The sequence below is a fragment of the Echinops telfairi genome, unplaced genomic scaffold (genome assembly GCF_000313985.2).
Source record: "Echinops telfairi isolate 266 unplaced genomic scaffold, ASM31398v2 ScPeMD7_7457;HRSCAF=8495, whole genome shotgun sequence".
Taxonomy (NCBI): domain Eukaryota; kingdom Metazoa; phylum Chordata; class Mammalia; order Afrosoricida; family Tenrecidae; genus Echinops; species Echinops telfairi.
This window is the reverse complement of record NW_022111357.1, coordinates 31,027,939-31,046,339: the sequence shown is the minus strand read 5'-3', so window position 1 is coordinate 31,046,339 and position 18,401 is coordinate 31,027,939.

Here is an 18,401-nt window from a genome sequence, read left to right as displayed (position 1 = left end):
AAGACCCCAGATGTTATATCTTTTGATAGTGGGGCACCATCAGCTATCTTTACCACATTTGCTTATGTACCCATTTGTCTTCAGTGATTGTGTCAGGAAGGTGAACATCACAGAAAGGCATATTTCTTAGGATAGTTAATAAGAAAGACATACCAGCTGACATAGATTTCAACTCAGAGCGACCCCATGTGTCCTAGAGTAGAACTGCTCTCTACAGGGTTTTTGTGGCTACGACTTTTCAGAACAGATCACCAGCATTTTCTTTGGCGGCCCCCCAGGTGTGTTTGAGCTGCTGAACTTTCCATTCTTACATGTGCTACCGAGGGACTCCTATTGTACAGAACAGTCTCTGAACACTATCCTGGCCTCCATGAATCTATATAATACTGATCATCAAGGCAGGGACTTATTTGAGTCCCCTAGTAATTCTGTGGTGGTGTAGTGGTGATGCGTTGGCCTGCAATCTACAAGGTCTGCAGTTTAAAAACACCACGTGTTCTGCAGGAGAAAGGTGGGGCTTTCTACTCTGGTAACCAGCTAGAGTCTCAGAAACCCACGGGGCAGTTCTACCCTGCCCCTATGGGGTGCCCTAAGTCAGAATTGACTTGATAGAAGTCGCGTCAGTAACTTTGAGAGGAGACACAGAGCTGGGAAGCGCTTCATTTTGTTGTCCGTCGGGCCTCTCTGAGTCCCACCAAGTCTACAAAACCCAACAACGCAAGAGTCACTTTCCGTTTCTATGTGTAGCTACTAAGTGGTTATGTTAAGGCGCATTTTGAACGATAATAAAGTAGAGTTTCTGCTGGTCTAGGACCTGATACTCATGGAGCCTGTTATCTTTGAATTCCAACCCCCCATGAATTTTTTGAAGAACCATTGTGTTTTGGCAAGGGGTCTCTGAAATAGTAAGGGATTGTGAAGGAATGTTTGAGTGGGGGCTCTACTGGAGCTCTCTGGTTGTCAGGCCAGGGACCAGCTCCAGGGAACCTCACAGTGTAAGCCATTTAACAGAAGCCTGTGGAGGACCCTTCCCAAAAGCCAAAGAACTCCACTTTGGGCAAGACGGGACACAGGGAGATTGAGCTGTCAAGAAGTAAGGAGCGGTTATTTCAGGGTGCTCAACCAGTTCCAGCTATTCTCTTTCTTTCTGCAGCACCTTGATCGAGATGCAAGTTCTTTGAGGAGCTGAATGGTCAGTACTCACTATTGGCCCCTCCTCCCTATGGTAGGATGAGGGTGGGACAGTTTGATTGATCATGGTCCCACAGAAGTGGCCTGCAGCATGGGGAGGGATCCGGGCCACCAGAAGCAGAGAGTGGGTTCTGGGCAGGTGGGGACAGTAATAACTCCACCACAGGGCTGCACGGAGGGCTTGTGTTGCAACACTGAGCCTCCGCATCACTGAGCTTTAGAGACACTGCCCAAGAGCAGCTCAGGGCCTACCAGGTGCCGGGAATCCACTGTGACTCCCGAGTGCCAGAGGGGAGCGGAGCTCCGTGCGGCTTTCTGTGGCTGGTTTCTCAGCAGGAGATCACCACACCTTTCTTCCAGGCCACCTGGGGGTGGATTCCAACTCCCAGCCGTGGTTCGCAGGTGAGTGGGTTAACTGCACTCCCCGTGGACTGTGGCCTAGTGGGTGACAAATTTGGGGGAAGAACCACAAGATAGGAGTTGGAAGCTGCCAGGTGCTGCTTTAAGGGAGAGAGATGGGCTTTCTTCTCTGGGAAAGACTGACAGTCTGAGAAACCCACGGGGCCGTGCTACTCTGTCCTAGAGGGTTGGTAGGACTTGGAGCTGACGTGACAGCGGTGGGATGGGCTCCACTGGGGACCTAGTGGTCAGATGGCCAGGCAGCGGGCAGTCTGGGTTGCGTCCTGGTGAAGGCAGGGGCAGGGCTTCAGAGGGGAGAGGAGGATGAACCCCGCTGAGATTTGCAGACACTTGACTCTTTGCCCTGCACGCTCATGAGTATTTTCCCGTCTGATCCCCTCGACCATGAAAGCTACCAGAGGTGGGCATTTCTGTGCCTTCTGTTTTACAAATTAGATCTTAAGCTTTAATCGCCATTTAAAAAAATCATCATTGTATTAATTGCCATTTTTATATTGTTCCGCTCAGCCGATAACAAAACAAATGTAGTTGATTTCCTACTTGGAGGGATGATCCTCAGATTATCTGCTTCCTGAAGAGGTTATTGAACGGGGAAAGGGAGGGTGTCATTTGGAGAAAGAAGATTAAAACCTGGCTTCAGACATATGTGCGACCCCCACGTAAAACTCAAAGCATTTAAGCAAGTTAAATAAGTATGCAGTACATTCCTAAAGCTGCACTGGACACTACCCCGTCCCGAATCTTTAAAGGTTTCTGGCTACAGGATCACAGCTTTCAAAGCCTTTAAATAGAATGGAAGATGTAAACAATGTCATCCCCAAAGCAGCCCGGTTGTCTTCTGATGTCCTGTTGCTGTAACGGTAAAGACATGGCTCCCAGTAGGGCACCCTGCCCCTTTGGGTCTCCACTGATGCAGGTGGCACGAGGAGCAATCCCCACCCCGCCCAGGGTCATTTGGCAGTGCCTGGAGACACTTTTCTTGCTGCTGGCACCTGCTGGAGACAGGTGGGAATGGTGCCAACCACCCCACAATGCACAAGGTGGCCACCACAGCACACCACTATCCAGCTGCAAATAGCCACAGTCCCCAACATTGAGAGACCTTCTTTCAGACCCAAGGTTTACTCTTTACTTGATCATGAAATGATGTTGGCCACAGAATTGCCTATGATCTCTCAGAACTGGTCTTGAGGTATTTTGAAATCTTCCATTCATTGATTTTCTTATTTAATCCTTGAACATTTATAACGTGCCCTACTCTTTAATGCATCTTCATCCCCTCCTCCCCCTCACTATCATGACTCTCAGTTCTACCTTACAACCCCGGCTAGACCAGAGCAGGTACACTGGTACAGCTAAGAGCTCACGACACAGAATCCAGGTCAGATAACCCCCTCAGGAACAATAATGGGAGGAGTGATACCATGAGGGTGAGGGACAGGTGTGTGGAGAAGGAGGAGAAAGACTCTATCTCATTGATCAGTGTATGTGTGTGTGTGTCAGAGAGAGAGAGAGAATGTGAGAGAGTGTGAGCGTGGGCAGGGGAGGGGGGAGTTCTTTCAGGCTTTATTACACATATTTCTAGTTTAATGTAGTTGTGTGTGTTTAGTACAACCCCGTGAGGTAACTGGAAATAGATCCCCTGGGATGTTGCAAAAGATCTATGCAAATTAGTTATCCCGGAAATTTGCATTTAATTTAGAGCATATGAAAATCCCCACCGGTCCCTCCGGAGCAGGGCATCTTCATCGTTTGTCTGTGACTGCACCGAGGCGCCGGCCCCAGCCTTCTTTCACCAGATGCTCTGGAAAGGGAGACGCCCTGTGAGAACGTGAGAACGCAGGCCTGCCTTGCAGGCATCACACGAGGCACGGGACAGACGGATGAAGGGGAAGCAAGGCAGTACAGAGCTGGATTTTTCGTAGTACTTGCACCACGAGAAAATAAAGAGGGAAGGGCTGCAGGTACTTTGCAGCAGAGCTGTCGTCTAGGGCCTGGCAAACAGTTGATGCCTGTAGATGAGCCACCTCTGGGTCACCTGTGGGCAGAATATGCCTTCCCTGGTGACTCGCACTCAGGAACTCAAAGCCAAAGTCAGGCGGAGGGAGGCATCATTATACAGGTGGATTCCTTGCTGACATATGTTTTCACCAGAATGGATTTCAGGATGAAATTTTATTTATAGTACTGGTTATTTGGTCTTTTGCTGTTGTAGCTCCCGTCCATTAGTCAAATAATTAAAAAGTTGAATGTATGCCAGCTAATTATCACCCTAAAAGAACTTACACACAGAGCAGTAATCCTTCTGCAGACTCTTGGGGCCTCCTTTTCACATTAAACTGAAACATTCCCTGTGGAGTGACCGAGGTAAATTGAGGCATGGTATTGCTAAGTGGCATCATTTAGCCCCGATGTAAGATCCGGGAGTAGAGCCAGCATGCCAACCCCATCTGATATCTCATGTGCCTTTTCTTCCTCAACTCTCAGCAAAACCACACTTAAAAGCAAGTTCATAGTGAGATGGTACCTTGGCTATTCTAACTGTGCCTGTGAGACTTAAAACAAAGTCACTCATTTGGGCTAACTTACTAGCAGCCCAGAAAATTGCTTTAAGAAGTGCTTCCTCCCCCCACTATCATGATACGAATTCTACCTTACAAGTCTGACTAGACCAGAGGATGTACACTGGTACAGATAGGAACTGGAAACACAGGGAATCCAGGGCGGATGATCCCGTCAGGACCAGTGGTGAGAGTGGCGATACTGGGAGGGTGGAGGGAATGTGGGGTGGAAAGGGGAAACCAATTTCAAGGATGTACATATGACTTCCTCCCTGGGGTACAGTCAACAGAAAAGTGGGTGAAGGGAGACATTGGACAGTGTAAGATATGACAAAATAATAATTTATAAATTATCAAAGGTTCCTGAGGAAGGGGGTTGGGGAGGAGGGGGAAATGAGGAGCTGATATTAAGGGCTCAAGTAGAAAGCAAATGTTTTGAGAATGATGGTGACAACACATGTACAAATGTGCTTGACACAATGGATGGATGGGTGGATTGTGATAAGAGTTGTATGAGCCCCAATAAAATGATTTAAAAAAAAGAATGGATGTTCTTGCCTGAAATTACTTATCTATCCTAATCCGATTTCCCCCCTCTTTTCCAAAAAGCATTAAACAAAGAGAAGACAATTAATGACAAGTGATAATGAGAATCCTGGCATGAATTTGTATCAGCTAGCTACTGCTGCACAATGAATCGTGCTAAAGTGGACTGATTTTAAACAACTGCTTATTACTTCCAAACACTCTGTTGGTTGATTTGGTCAAACTGGAGATCAACTGCTCTCCCTCAGCTCCCTCTGGCAGCCCAGCTCTTAAATGTCCCTGTAGGTCCAGATACAGCTGTGAAGCAGATATGGAAGCTCATCGGTTTCTTGCTTATATATTTATAGACAGTCACCTCTTCCCTTCCCCAAAACACAAGCTCCTTTAGGGACAAAGATCACTTCTTTTTAGTGTGGTTTACGCACAGCTTAGTACAGTGCCTGACATGACACCGATGCTCAATGAATAAATAAAGCAACGACTGACTGCATGTCGAAGATAGAGCTGGAGACCAAGTCTGATGGGTTGTAGGGCTTTGAGCAAAAGGCTTCTGAGTCTGGAAGAGTTTTATGATACATTAACATGTAAATCTTATATCTACAACAGAATTACTTATCTTTGGCAAATTGATATGAGGGAAGGGGTCCAGGAGAAAAAGGAAATGGTGAAAGCAATCTCTCCTGTGTTTATATCAAGTTTGTTATCCTCTCACTCCCATTGGACAAAGGAGCACACCTGGCCAAGCCCAGAGTCCGTGTGGGAAGGCACCCCTACAGCACGCGGACACAGTGAGGTGTGAAAACTGAAGACATTAATGCTCCCAAGCTACCACACAAAACAAATAGGCAGAAGATTTGGTAGGATAACTTTTGGTGATTTTTGATCCATTGGAAATGGAAGTTGGAAATGTCCTAATTAGAAAGCATGGCCCACACGTATTCTCAAGGAGCACTGCTGATACGGTGACTAAGCATTCTGTTACTATCCTGAACGTTAGTGGCTCAAATCCACCAGCTGCTTCATGTGGCCATTTGACGAAACCCTCCGGGGAAGTTTTACAGGGTGGCGATGGGTTGGAATTAACCCCATAGCAATGGGCTTGGTGTGGGTTTATGCGCACCCTCATTTGGAATGACTGCTCTAGTCGCTTATTTAGAGGGATATGAATTGTGCTCCTTGGTCCCATTACATACACAGAGGACAAACTGTGTTTGAACAGCTGGAGATGTATTTTAAGAGGACTCTGTCAAGTTTGGACAGCATGATTTTAAGTAGGCCAGTGGACAAGTATGAGACGTCTGGGCTTGTGCTGCCCCTAGAGTCATGACAAATCATTTCAAGACCATTGTCCCAGCTGGTTGAGGGAGCCATGCAGACAGTGAATTCTCTCAACATATATTTCCTGAGTTCTGAACGTACGCCATGGGAAAAGCAGTCTTAAACATAACAGGGCGATGTGACAAAGAAGGGTCTTGGAGTCTTACTGTGTCCTCAGTAGGTGCCAAGCATTCTGCCCTGAACTTCACATCCTAGTCTCCGTGAAGGCCCTCAGAGAGTTCATGAGTAACTTGATACGGAAAGTACGTGGAAACTGAGGCCCACCAGAGAAGCTTACTTAATGTCACATAGTTGTTGTTGTTTTTGCTAGGTGCTGTCAAGTCGGCTCCGACTCAGAGCAACCCTACCTGTGCACGACAGAAGGAAACGCTGTCCACTCCTGCACCAGCCTCACAATGGTTCCTCTGCTTGAGCCCATGTTGCAGCCACGGTGTCCGTCCATCTGGTTCAGGACCTTCCTCTTTTTTGCTGCCCCTCCCCTTTACCAAGCATGACGTCTTTTTCCAGGGACCGGTCTCTCCAGACAGCACGTCCCAAAGTATCTAAGATGAAGTCTTGCCAACCTTGCCTCTAAGGAGCACTCTGGCCGTACTTCTTCCGAGACCTACTTGTTTGTACTTTTGGCAGTCCGTACTGTCAGTATTCTTTCCCAGAACCATAATTCAGATGCAGCTATTCTTCACTCTTCCTTATTCAGTGTCCGACATTCCCATGCTTAGGAGGTCATTGAAGATACCATGGGTTGGGTCAGGTGTATAGTAGTCCTCAAAGCAACATTCTTGCTTTGCAGCACTCTAAAGAGGGCTTATGCAGCACGTGGACACAATGCAATACATTGTTTTATCGCTTGACTGTTGCTTCCATGAGCATTGATTGCAGATTCAGGCAACATAAAATCCAACTTGACAAGTTCAGTATTTTCTCTGTTGATCATGATGTTACCTATTGGTCTAGTTGTGAGGATTTTGATTTTATTTACATTAAGTCGTAAAATACTGAAGGCTGAAATTCTTTATCTTTATTAGCAAGTGCTTCAAGTCCTCTTCAATTTCAGCAAGGACGGTGGTGTCCTCTGCATATCGTGAGTTATTTATAAGCCTTTCTCCAATCCTAACACCGCACACGTCTTCATATAACCCAGCTTCTCTGATGATTTGCTCAGCATACAGATTAGATCATGTAGCTAGTGGTAGGTAGTATTCTTATTATTTGCAAAAATGTCTAGAATTCACTTTGAAATATGAGTTTGTAGCTTCTCCAATTAAGAGGTGAAATCCATTTCCTCATCCCTTGGACCTGGCCTATGACTCACTTTGGTTAAAAGAAGGCAGTAAAAAGTGGCTCAATCCAGAATCGAGGTATTGAGATAGTTTGAATGTGTCTATTCTTTCTTGAAAGCTGCTTCTACTGTGAGAACCAGCCTGCTGGAGGACGAGAATCCAGGTGGAACAGAAGAGTCGCCCTGCAGAACCATCCTTGACCCACTGAAGAGCAGATGCATGAGCAAGTGCAGCTTAAGTCAGCTGAGGTCAGAGCAGCAGAGCCATTAACCAATCTGTGCATGTGTAAGCAGTAATGGATGGTTGTTGTTTTACACTCCGTTTCAGGATGGTCTCTTACATAGCACGAGCTAAGTCATAGAACCTCAGAGCCTGTATTTGAAGTCAGGTCTGATGGAAAGCTAACCACTCCAGATGGAAGGGGACTTGGAACAATGGTTTTGCAGCGTCCCTAGGAGAAAAAAACAACGACAATGGGTTGAGTCTCTTCTACACATGCGCTCTGATTTCACACCGTTCACTTCTGTTGCAGGACCATAATAATGGCGGGGGACCCTTTGTTACGCAAAATGATGACAAGGCTGTAGTTTTATATTTGAACGGTCGCTACAAGACCGGTGGAAAGGATGGCTTGATTGGAGTGGGACTGAAGGCTGGAGATAGTTGTCTAGGCAATAGTGGGAGGGGGAAGGAACTCTGGCTCCTAGTAGTAAGAGTCCTTTTGGAAGGGATATCCAGGAAATACTGAGAGAGTTGGCTGGCATTAATTGGGGTTGGGAGTTAAAAAGAGGGCTGTGCTCCTCTGCTGCTCAGATTTGGGTTTGGGTACCTGGGAAGTGGTTGTACCTGACTGGAGAAACAGAAGGAATTGCAGCCTTAGAGGAGATTATGAATTTAGTTTACAGCCTTTGACGCTTGAGAGGTCTGGGAGACATCTAGGTGTGGTTGTCTTGGAGACATTCAGATACGGGGCTCCAGGGCTGCAGAGAGAGAGAGCTCTGGGCTGGAGAGACAGCTCTGGGAGTCATCAGTGTACGGACAGGTAATTGGAGTCATGCTGAATCAGACCCTGACTTCACTCTAGCTAATTTAAGGAGAAATGACTTTTCCCCCCAAGAGATAGCTTGCAGAATCTCTAGGAGTCTTAACAATAAGTTTGGAAGCTATCAGGAATAGCAGTCTCTAGGAGAAAGTCAGTTACCATATAAGGCTGTGGGTGGGACCCTCATAGCCACTGCCTCATGCAGCTCAGCACCCGTGACATTGGGGACTGGTCACTAGAACCTCGGCTACGGTTTGTTCTGTGGAGCGCAGTGCCTCTGCCTTGAACTTACAAAGGAGTCAACCTCTGTCACAGTGGCTACCTCCTGGGTCACCTATACCTTATTCAGACAGAACCAAGGTGACCTTGGAGACCTCAGCTTTGAGGGCAACTGGGAATACAGTTTTTCACTTTCCATTTTCTGTAATTCAGGGACGTGGGCCTGAAGATAGTGGAATATGTGTGGAATGAGCCCATTCATGGGCTCCCTTGACACAGGGGTAGAGGAAATGACACAGGACATTTATAGAGAATGAGAGGTTGTAGACTCAGAAAGTAGCCCCCAGGCTTCTAATACTAAACTGATTTGAGCTTCTGTCACTTGTAATCCGAAGAGGCCTAACTAGGGAGCACCCACCCTTGATAGAACATGCTAATCTTTCTAACCGGTGTCATCCCATCGCTACGCAGTGTGTTTCCCTACACGACTGGCCGCGGGGTCAGACAGGAGCTCCACCCGAGTCCAGGCAGCCAGACACTTGTAATTAAGCTCTAGGAACCTCTCCACTTGTACCCTGGCACAGCCAAGCACAAGCTTTGAATTAATTTTTTTTAAAAGACCCTTATAAAACTACAGTCTTTTAAAAATCCATGATCCTCTAAGAGGAGATTGGAATATGTGCACAGAGCTGGCGCGGGCGTTTTATTTCTGGGCCTGGAAAATCAATGTGATTCTGGAAGCACAAGCCATACTCCAGTGTTTACAAGTGACGTGTCCCATTTGACTGTATGGAAAGGCTTTGAAATGTTTTTTTTTTTTTTAAGTGACATTTGAGCTAAATGTGTGAAGTACCTTTGGGATAATGTTACCAATCCAATTTGGAAATGTATTCTTTATATGCTGGTTTCTCTGGCCTCATCAGAAAACTGGTTCCCCAAGGACTACTCCATATGCAAGAGTACCACGTTCCTGAAGATTGTCAATGGCTTTCTGGTGGAGCATGCCTGCTTAGACTCAAACCCACCCCCACCCCTCTTTCAGTAAACGGCCAAGTTCATTAACCATCCGTATCTCCCAGGGACTCCACTGCGAAGATTCACTCAGCTCATTATCATTGAACCCATGCTGACTCATAGTGGCCCTAGGATACAGCAGAACTGCCCTGTGGGTTTCTGAGGCGGTAAATCTTTATTGCAGTAGATAACTTCATCTTTCTCCCAAAGAGTGGCTGGTAGGTTCGAACTGATGTCTTTGCTGTTAGTAGCCCATTACGGAACTCACTCCACCACCAGGATGCCTTCATAAGAAGATCAAAAACTAAGATCGAGGTATTTCTATAACAGGTGCTATGTGGTTCAGTAGTACTATACATCCTTCTTTTTTTCTGGTTTAATGAGAGAAAGTGATTGCTATTGAAGGCCAACATATTATTTCCTGTACCCTAGATGCATCTCATCTGAGCTAAGTTGGGGTCCTTTAAGAGCCCAGGCAGGAGGCGTTGCAGGTGGCTCTATTCCGATGCCTTGGCTGTAGGTGATATCACGGTTGTTTATGCTGCTCATGCCGTGACTTGTCACACAGAACTTGTGATTCCCTATTGTGGTTCTTTTGTGTGACGGCAAGTTGTCACCTGGCTGACGCCTTTCTTTTCATCCCCATTGCTGCCTCCACTCTGTCATCTTTCCAAGCCTAAATCAAAGGGAAGCGTGGCTTCTCTCATCTGGGAAGTAGTCCAGATGCATCTGATTAGAACAGAGGAGCACTTGACATTTCGGATCATCATTAGGGTTTCTTAATCAGTGACAGCCACACCTCGGCACTTCTGGGGGCCTGTGGGGGCAAACAAGCAAGCGAAGCAGAGACTTAGCCAAGTTCAGTGGCAGCTGTTGTCCTTGGATGGAGTCATGCTGCTGCCCCCGGAGAGCAAGCTGAGCTCTCCCAGGATCCTGCCTGTGGCTCATGCGGTAAATCTGGTCCTCTTTCTTCCTCTGCCATCTTATTCCTTTGCAGGAATGTGGAGCCGATGGCATCCCTCTCCTAGGACTTTCCCCAGATGTCACCTTCTCCCTCCGCCCCAGGCCTCTGCCGGCCGAATCAGACTTGCTCTTCTCAAATCATCTTCTGGTCCATTCTCTCCCAACGCTGCTTCTAAAGGATCTTCCTAAATGACAGTGTTTGAAAGAGGAAAGGCTCAGGGAACGTGCGAGTCTCAGCCGTTAAGGATTTATTGAGCGCTTATCATTAAGGCGCCCTGATAGCACAATGGTTAAGTGCTCGACTACTAACCCAAAGGTTGGCAGTTCAAATCTACTCGGTGGCTCCGTGAGAGAACTGCTTCTGATGATCTGCGTCTGTCAAATGACAGCCTAAAAACAGACCGAGACAGCGCTCTGTCTCCTGCAATGGGATGACTGGGAGTTGGAACCCATCCATCAGCAACTCCCCTGAGCTAGACAGTGCCAGGGCCCCTCCTTCCCACTGCTGTAGAGAAGTGAGCAGAGGGTTCTGGGAGAGAGAAGATGGGATGCTGAGGGAGCAGAGAGCACCATGTGCAATCAGAGTAATGAGAGGAGGGGAGAGAAGACACCAGCCAGTGCTCTGGAGAGCGACATACCCTGAGTATTTGGGGTGGTAAATGCCAATGAAAGGGAGGGAGTTGGAGTTGAGATCTCTCAACCTGTAGGTCACTCGTACGCAGCCTCCCTCTGGGGTGAATTGTATTTCTCCCAGGGAAGCCTCCTCCAGATTTTGTTGGAATATTGGAATTAAAAACAACAACTCAATTCCATCAAGTGGATTCCACTCGCAGGGCTCTTATATTGGAATATAATCTCCCTTTTGAGGAGGCACAATAAGCTGTTGGTTCAGTTGGATGGAAAATGTGTTTTGGCCAAAGGAGTCAGCCTTTTGGGAAATGGCCCGTAATGTGGATTTTTACTACATATATATATAGTAAGGAAAAGCCTAATCAATGAATTAGAGATACTCCATTTAAAAAAATCCAGATGTGCTTACAGAAGAATATATAGATATAGATATAGATGATATAGATATAGATATATTCTTCTGTAAGCATGTCTACTCCTGAAAAGCCAAGTAATGGACACCATTCGGTGTCATTTGTTCCTGCCCCATCTCCTCTGGGGCCACACACCCATTTTTACCTTGGATTGCTGACTTGAAATACATGTCGCCATGTATTCTTCACTGCCTACAGGTGTTCCTTGGGGTTTGGTCATCTCCTGCCTATCTAATTGCCATCTAGGTGAATCTGTCCCTCCACTGTGACTGAATACCACCAAAGGTGTCCTGCATCAGAACATTGCCACCTGGAGCCTTCTCTCATTGTTTCAGGTTCCAGCATCTAACTTCCCAGCTGACGTCTCTGCTTTGCCATCTTATAAGAATCTCAAGTGTAATGTGCCCCAACTGACGCTCTTGATTCTGCTCTGTCCACACCTGTTGCTTTCGGCCAGCCACGCCCCCTGCTTCCAAGTCTTCCTCCTGGAAGGAAACAGCATGAGTCAGCTCCTCAGTGAAAAACCAGAGGCTAATGATGGGTTCTCGATAAAGTAATAAATAAAGTATATTTACTCTTGTGAACTTACAGAATACGGGACTAAACAAAAATGTTTAGTGCAATTAATTACCATCAAACCAACATGTCAGAAACTCTTTCCCTTTTCCTGCCCCCAATCAGGTAACCCCTGCTTCAGAAAATGTGATCATCATGTCCCGGGTTTTGTCTAGGGTTTAGCCATTTAAGCATTTGGTCCTTCACACCGACGCTTTCTTCTTTTCTATTTCTATAAATGGAACCTCACGTGGTGTATTTTCTTGTGTTTTGCTACTTTCATTCAATATGATGTGCTGAAGATCATTCACAGTGAGTGCATCATTAGTAAGTTCATTTTCCTTGCTGCATATGATTGTCTGTCAATGGCCATTTAAGTTGGTTCCAGTTTGGAGATGTGATTAGTGTGGATGGTACAAATATTTCTGTGTATCACTTTTGGTGGGCACACGCATGGTTTTCTGTTGGGTATGTAATGGAAACCGTAATAGTGGGGACAAAATGTGTGTGTGTGTGTGTGTGTGTGTGTGTGTGTGTGTGTGAAATGCTGCCATATACTGCCCATCAGTTTTCAAAATACATCATGCCAAGTTATGTTAATCTAGTGATTGTTCATGCCAGTTACTCTGTGTCTCGGGATTTGCATGTATTCCAAGCCTGTGCTCTGTCTTGTAGTTTGCACATCTAGGTTGCCATCACACATGGGTCTCTGTTTACCTGCAGCCCCTCAAAGTGGCCTCCTGCCCACCCTATCTCATGTAATCCACTAGCATCTACCCTGTGTATTAGTCACCTCCCACCTCCAGGCTTTCACAGGTTTCATTCTCAGATTTTATTATGCAATCACTCTCTTGCTTGACTGTAAGCTCCACGAAGGCAGGGTGTATTCCCGCCTTCTCCGCCAGGCGAAGAGCAAGGGCTCCATGCACTCCCGTGGTTATTCAGTGGAGGACCCAGAGACCAGACATTTGAAGTTGACAGTAAATCACAGCCAGATACATTTTCCTGGAACATCAGGAAAGATAGCCTCACCAGAACTTGTTACCAGGTACTGTTTTTTGCTTACAGGAAAACACATTGAGAAATTAAGGTTGGCAATTATGATCTCAGGGCATCTCCCCTGCATTCCCGCACCCTCTGTCTTACTTTATTCACAGTTAAGGAAAGAGCTAAGGAGCCCAGAGAGATCTTGGGCTTGGTGATAGATTATTACTTCTGGAAGCTGCTTTCTTCCTAATGCCTTGCCTTCCTTTGGCCCCACTGGAAACAGCACTATTGGGGAAGCCATTGCCTAGGAGTTGCCCACATGACTGCTCCATTTCATTGGTATCACAATAAAAGTGGGCAGTATTTTCTTGTTTACCTTCCCAGGGATATAGCTTTCCCTGGAGGTATGCATGGTCTATGTAGTACTGTCTTAGCACTATAGGAAATCTTATCTCTTGCTCAAAGCAGCGAAAAATTGGGAACCACATACAAGTCTAATACTATTTGGTTGGATAAGTAAATTTTCATTTCATCCCTAGAGTGGAATGTTCTAGAACCATTAAACACAATTAGGAAGAACCTTTATGCGTATTGACATGGAAACATGACCAGGATAAATTAGAAAATAAAAAGAATAAAAAAGACTCAGGAGGAAATGCATACAAAAAAAGGTCAACAGAAGTTATCTCTGAATGGCCAGATGATGGATGTTTATTTTCTTCTTCATTCTCCTTTATCTTCCTGAATTGTCACTGTAAGCATGTATTTTTGAATAGTTAGTGGGAGAGAGTTCATCCCAATTTGGATTAACTTTAGGATAGAAATGTTTCTCTGTAATAAGTATGATTTTAGAGATCTAGCCCTAATCTCCTGGAATATCTTTGCCTGTACCCACCTTACATATAATACATGTATCACATACATGCCAATGCAGAAAGCACAAAATTCAAATGCTCATTAAAGAACATGTTGCACGATACCCGTGTGTGCTTATATGCGGGATCTTAAACAAACATGGAAAAGAGCATGCAAAGATGATGGAGTTCTGTTGTTTTTTTGGTTTTTTTTGCTGTTCGAAGCCCCTCCAACATAAAGCTTTATGTACTCATATGTCATGTCTGACATCCAGCTTATTGTTTAACTGAGTATTTCTTTTCCAAGTGAAAATGTGTAATGTACATTCATTCAGCTACAACAATATCAATAGCCGAGACTGCTTGCATAGAGGCAAAAACCTCATGGGATTGGGTTTCTGGGTTTGGAAGCCTAGGGCCATGGTTTCAGAAGACATCCCAGTTTCTTGGCCAAATAACATGTTCAGTGCTTCCGTTGTTCTAACCCCTAGTTCCCTTGTGGCACCTGGAGTCTGAGAAGCTTGCACACAGCCAGCCAAGGCACAGTGCTTGGTCTGTTGTCACCTGAACAACAGAGGAAGAAGAAGAGCCCAGAAGGAGAAAGGGAAGCGCAAAGCGAATTGCCTCTGTGAACAACGACCTTTGCCAGGAGAACCGGATGGTGTCTAGCTACCATTGCTGAACATTTTGATCATAGGTATCATAGAAGAACTGGATTAAAAAGGGCAAAATGCAAACCAAAACTGTAAATGCTCATTTACTCCCGGCTTCTTTGAGCTGTGAAGGTTGTACGAGCCCTGCAACTAGTAACCCGAGGCAATATTTAAATCTTAAACCAAAAGTATTCTCTAAAGTCTTCTTAAAATCAAGCAGTGTTTTAGCTTAAGTAGTGACTAAAAAGAACTCAGCCTCCCCGCTAGCCACAGGTAAGGGACTCAAACAGCCATACTACCCAACAGAGATTTTATCAGACACAACCTGTGGTAGTCAATGGAACTATGGAATAATATGATACTTGGTCAGTTGACCTTGCTCTTGACTCAACCTGAATTTGCTCTGGGCTCAAAGATTTCTCGTTTATTCCACGACAGAAATTTCTTCTCTGGCTTTTAAAATATTGATGGTGGGCTTTTCTTTCTCACTCTTTATTTGTCTTCATATTATTGTTGTTTTCTTCCTTTGGTTTTGTTTTTGTTGTTTCTGTGAGGTTTCCCAGTTTCTGAAGCACAGAAGGAAGGAGGCACAGAGACAATAACTGGTGCAATGGGTTTTCAGAGACAGGGTGGGGTGGGAAGGGCGAGGAGAGTTGGGGAGTAATGAGTGAATCCAGGAGTGAGGAGGGAGCTTTAGGACTGACTGTGATGATGTCTATACAACTCTTTTTAAAAGAAACTTAACTATGGAAGTGTATGATACATGAGTACTATATCAAGAAAACTACTAAAAAACAAACAAACAAAAAAACCAAACTTGACCTGTGGTGACCATGAGTGAAGGAGGGAGAGTTTTTGCCTAGGGGGCATTGAGTTTATTTTAATGGTGGTAGAGCAAAGTAGAGAGAGTTATCAATAATGGTCATACAACCCGAACAGTATGATCAGTGGCATTGGATTATACATGTAGAAATTGTTGCATGGGAGAATGTTTTGTTGTGTATATTTTTGCCACAATTGAAAAAAAATGACACAAATAACAAGGAGTACAGTGAAGAAGAAAATGCTCTAAAATTGATTGTGATGACGATTGTACCACTCTTCTTGATGTGATTGAACGATTGAATGGTATGATAGGTGGGTGAAGTGCCAATAAGACTGTTGTTAAAAAGCCCTCCTGGAGCATCATGGGATCCACCTGGCAGCATCAACTTAACCGAAGAGACAGGGCCCTCGGGAACAGCGCGTGTCTGGCCGTCGGGGGAGAAGAACTCAGAAAAAGGAAGGTAGAAGCGGTTTCACAATCCAAGAACGTAACCCACGGCCCTGAACGGTATGTGTAGACATGGCTGAATTGGTGTATGTTTGCTGTGTATAGTCTCAACAACAACATAACTGATTTTAGAAAAAGAACGGCCTGACAAAGCTGGGCACCTCGTGGGCCAGAAAGAAGGTGAATTGACAGGTCCATGGGCTGCCCTGGGCTAAATAATCTTAGTCTGAGAGAGTGTTGTGCTGTGTGCTGATAGATGCGCAAAGTTGGCCTACAGAAATTCTAGTTTACATCTCAACTCCCAAGTGCCTCTAGTAAACATTCATTTTGAACTTTTTCCCTTGTTTCTGTGAAAGCTATGTGTCTTTTCTCCTTTCCTTCTTTCCCCACCCCCTGCCTACCTCTACCTCCATGTCCCTCTTTCTTTCTTCCCAAGGGAGTGATGGGGTGTTTATCCATTGTTTGTATTGGGTGCCATTGAATTGATTGTGACTCTATGTGACAGAGTAGAACTCCCTCAGAGAATTTTCTGGACCATAATCTTTATGGGAGCAGAATGCCAAGTCTTTTGTGCATGGAGCTGGGAGGTAGGTTTAGACCACCAATTTTGGGTTTGCAGCCAAGTGCTTAAGCATTGCACCACTGTTTGGGCCCCCGGCACTTGAGTCCCCAAGGGCTCAGAAAGTCCCAGTGCCTTGGATAGGATGACTGACTAGTACTGGGCCCTGGTTACTCCAAAGCCATTCGTAGAGGCTGCCAGCTGTTTCATAGGTTGGACCACACTCCCCATCAGCCTTCCCACCCCAGGCCAGCCCACCTGCTCCTGGGAGAAACCAGTCCTGTGAGCTCCTGCAGACCTAGACCCAGCATCCTTTCACCCCAGAGTCGATTCCCTGTGATGTCACTTGATCCAGGAAAGCTGACTGAGACTCACTACCCCCATGCATTGTTACGCTCTTGTGTCATTTAGGCTTTTCTTTTCAACAAATCACCAAGTGCCTCCTACATGCGAGGCGATTCCATGTGTCTACGCCTCCTGACAACCCAATGAGGTCAGTACTAACATTATTCCCATATTGCAATTGGAAAATAAAGGAAGATGGAGGTGAGTGATCTCCGCAAGACAGCAACACATAGGGAGTGGTGGATTCCGGATTAGACGGAAGGCCTTTGATTCAGGAGCTCTTGCATTTCAACTATGCATCAAGCCCCTGGGACCTCTGGACATTTTCTAGTATAACTTGGGCTACTTCCTCTAGCTCTCCTCCCAGATTTTCAGGGGAGGCATTCGGAATGTATGACTGGCCGATACCTCTCCGCATTGCTAATCCAGGGCTGCCTGACCCCGGCTAGTTCACTAAAGGAGACTTTCTCCTATTTCTGGTGAGCTCTCGCTGTTCCTGGCACTTGGGGCCAATAGGGAAAGTGTGGGGATACAGAGCCCAGTAGGGCAAACTCTGTCTTATTATTCAAGACATGCATGCAGTCAGTCATCTTTTCTAAGACATCCCGTCCAACCACTAACGGGTTTGGTGACTTGAGAAAATGTCCTTTCATCTCCAGGACAAAATGGAACACTATTTTTTTGATAAAGCCCCCAGCATTGCACTGAAAGAGGAGACACCCTATTATGAAGGGTGTGTGTTGTGTAGCAGTCACTGTGCTGGGGATTTTCACATGTTTCTCCATCTGCAACTTGCAATAACCGCATGGAGATAAAAACATGGCCCGGATGGGAATGGAGTTTACAAAATTAGATGCCTTGTAAATATTTCGATATTATGAGGATAGAATCATGTTGCCTTATAGTAAGTAATAAAAGAAATAACATATGCCTGATTGTAACTGATTTTTAAAAGTTGTAGGTTGTGTCCCCAAAATGATAGAAAAAAATGGGTTTAATTCTATAATGCATCAAATACTGATCTTTGGGGGGAGAATGGAGCAAAAGAGAAAAAGAGAAAGTTAGTTTTGAAATAAATAGACATTCCCCCCAAAGACCATAGTTTGCATCTAGTTGGTGCTCAATAAATACTTATTGATGGTAGACAGTAAGGAAATGCTTCAGTACACAGTCAAACAAAGTTGTAAGAGCTTTTCTATGAGGGTTCTTTTAAGATTGAAAGATTAAGTGTAAACCCCACTTATCTCTCTTCATTCCTTTATCTGTGAAACTTGTTTCTATTAATTACTCTCTTCTGGTATTTGTAACATTCTTCCATCTTGATGTTAGCAATCGCAATTTGCCCAGGAGATTAGTTTAGGAAGTGAGGATATTTCAAACAGAGAAGAAAGAAATGGGAATTTCAGGCTAATGCAGAGATTCACATCCCTGAATTTCATGACAGAATAATAGAATCCGAGTCCAGGGCCTTTGGAAAAGATGGCTTTCACTAACACCAGAATGTGGGCCCATAACCCAATAAACGTGGGTCTAACTCAATATGCTCTAGAGTAATTTT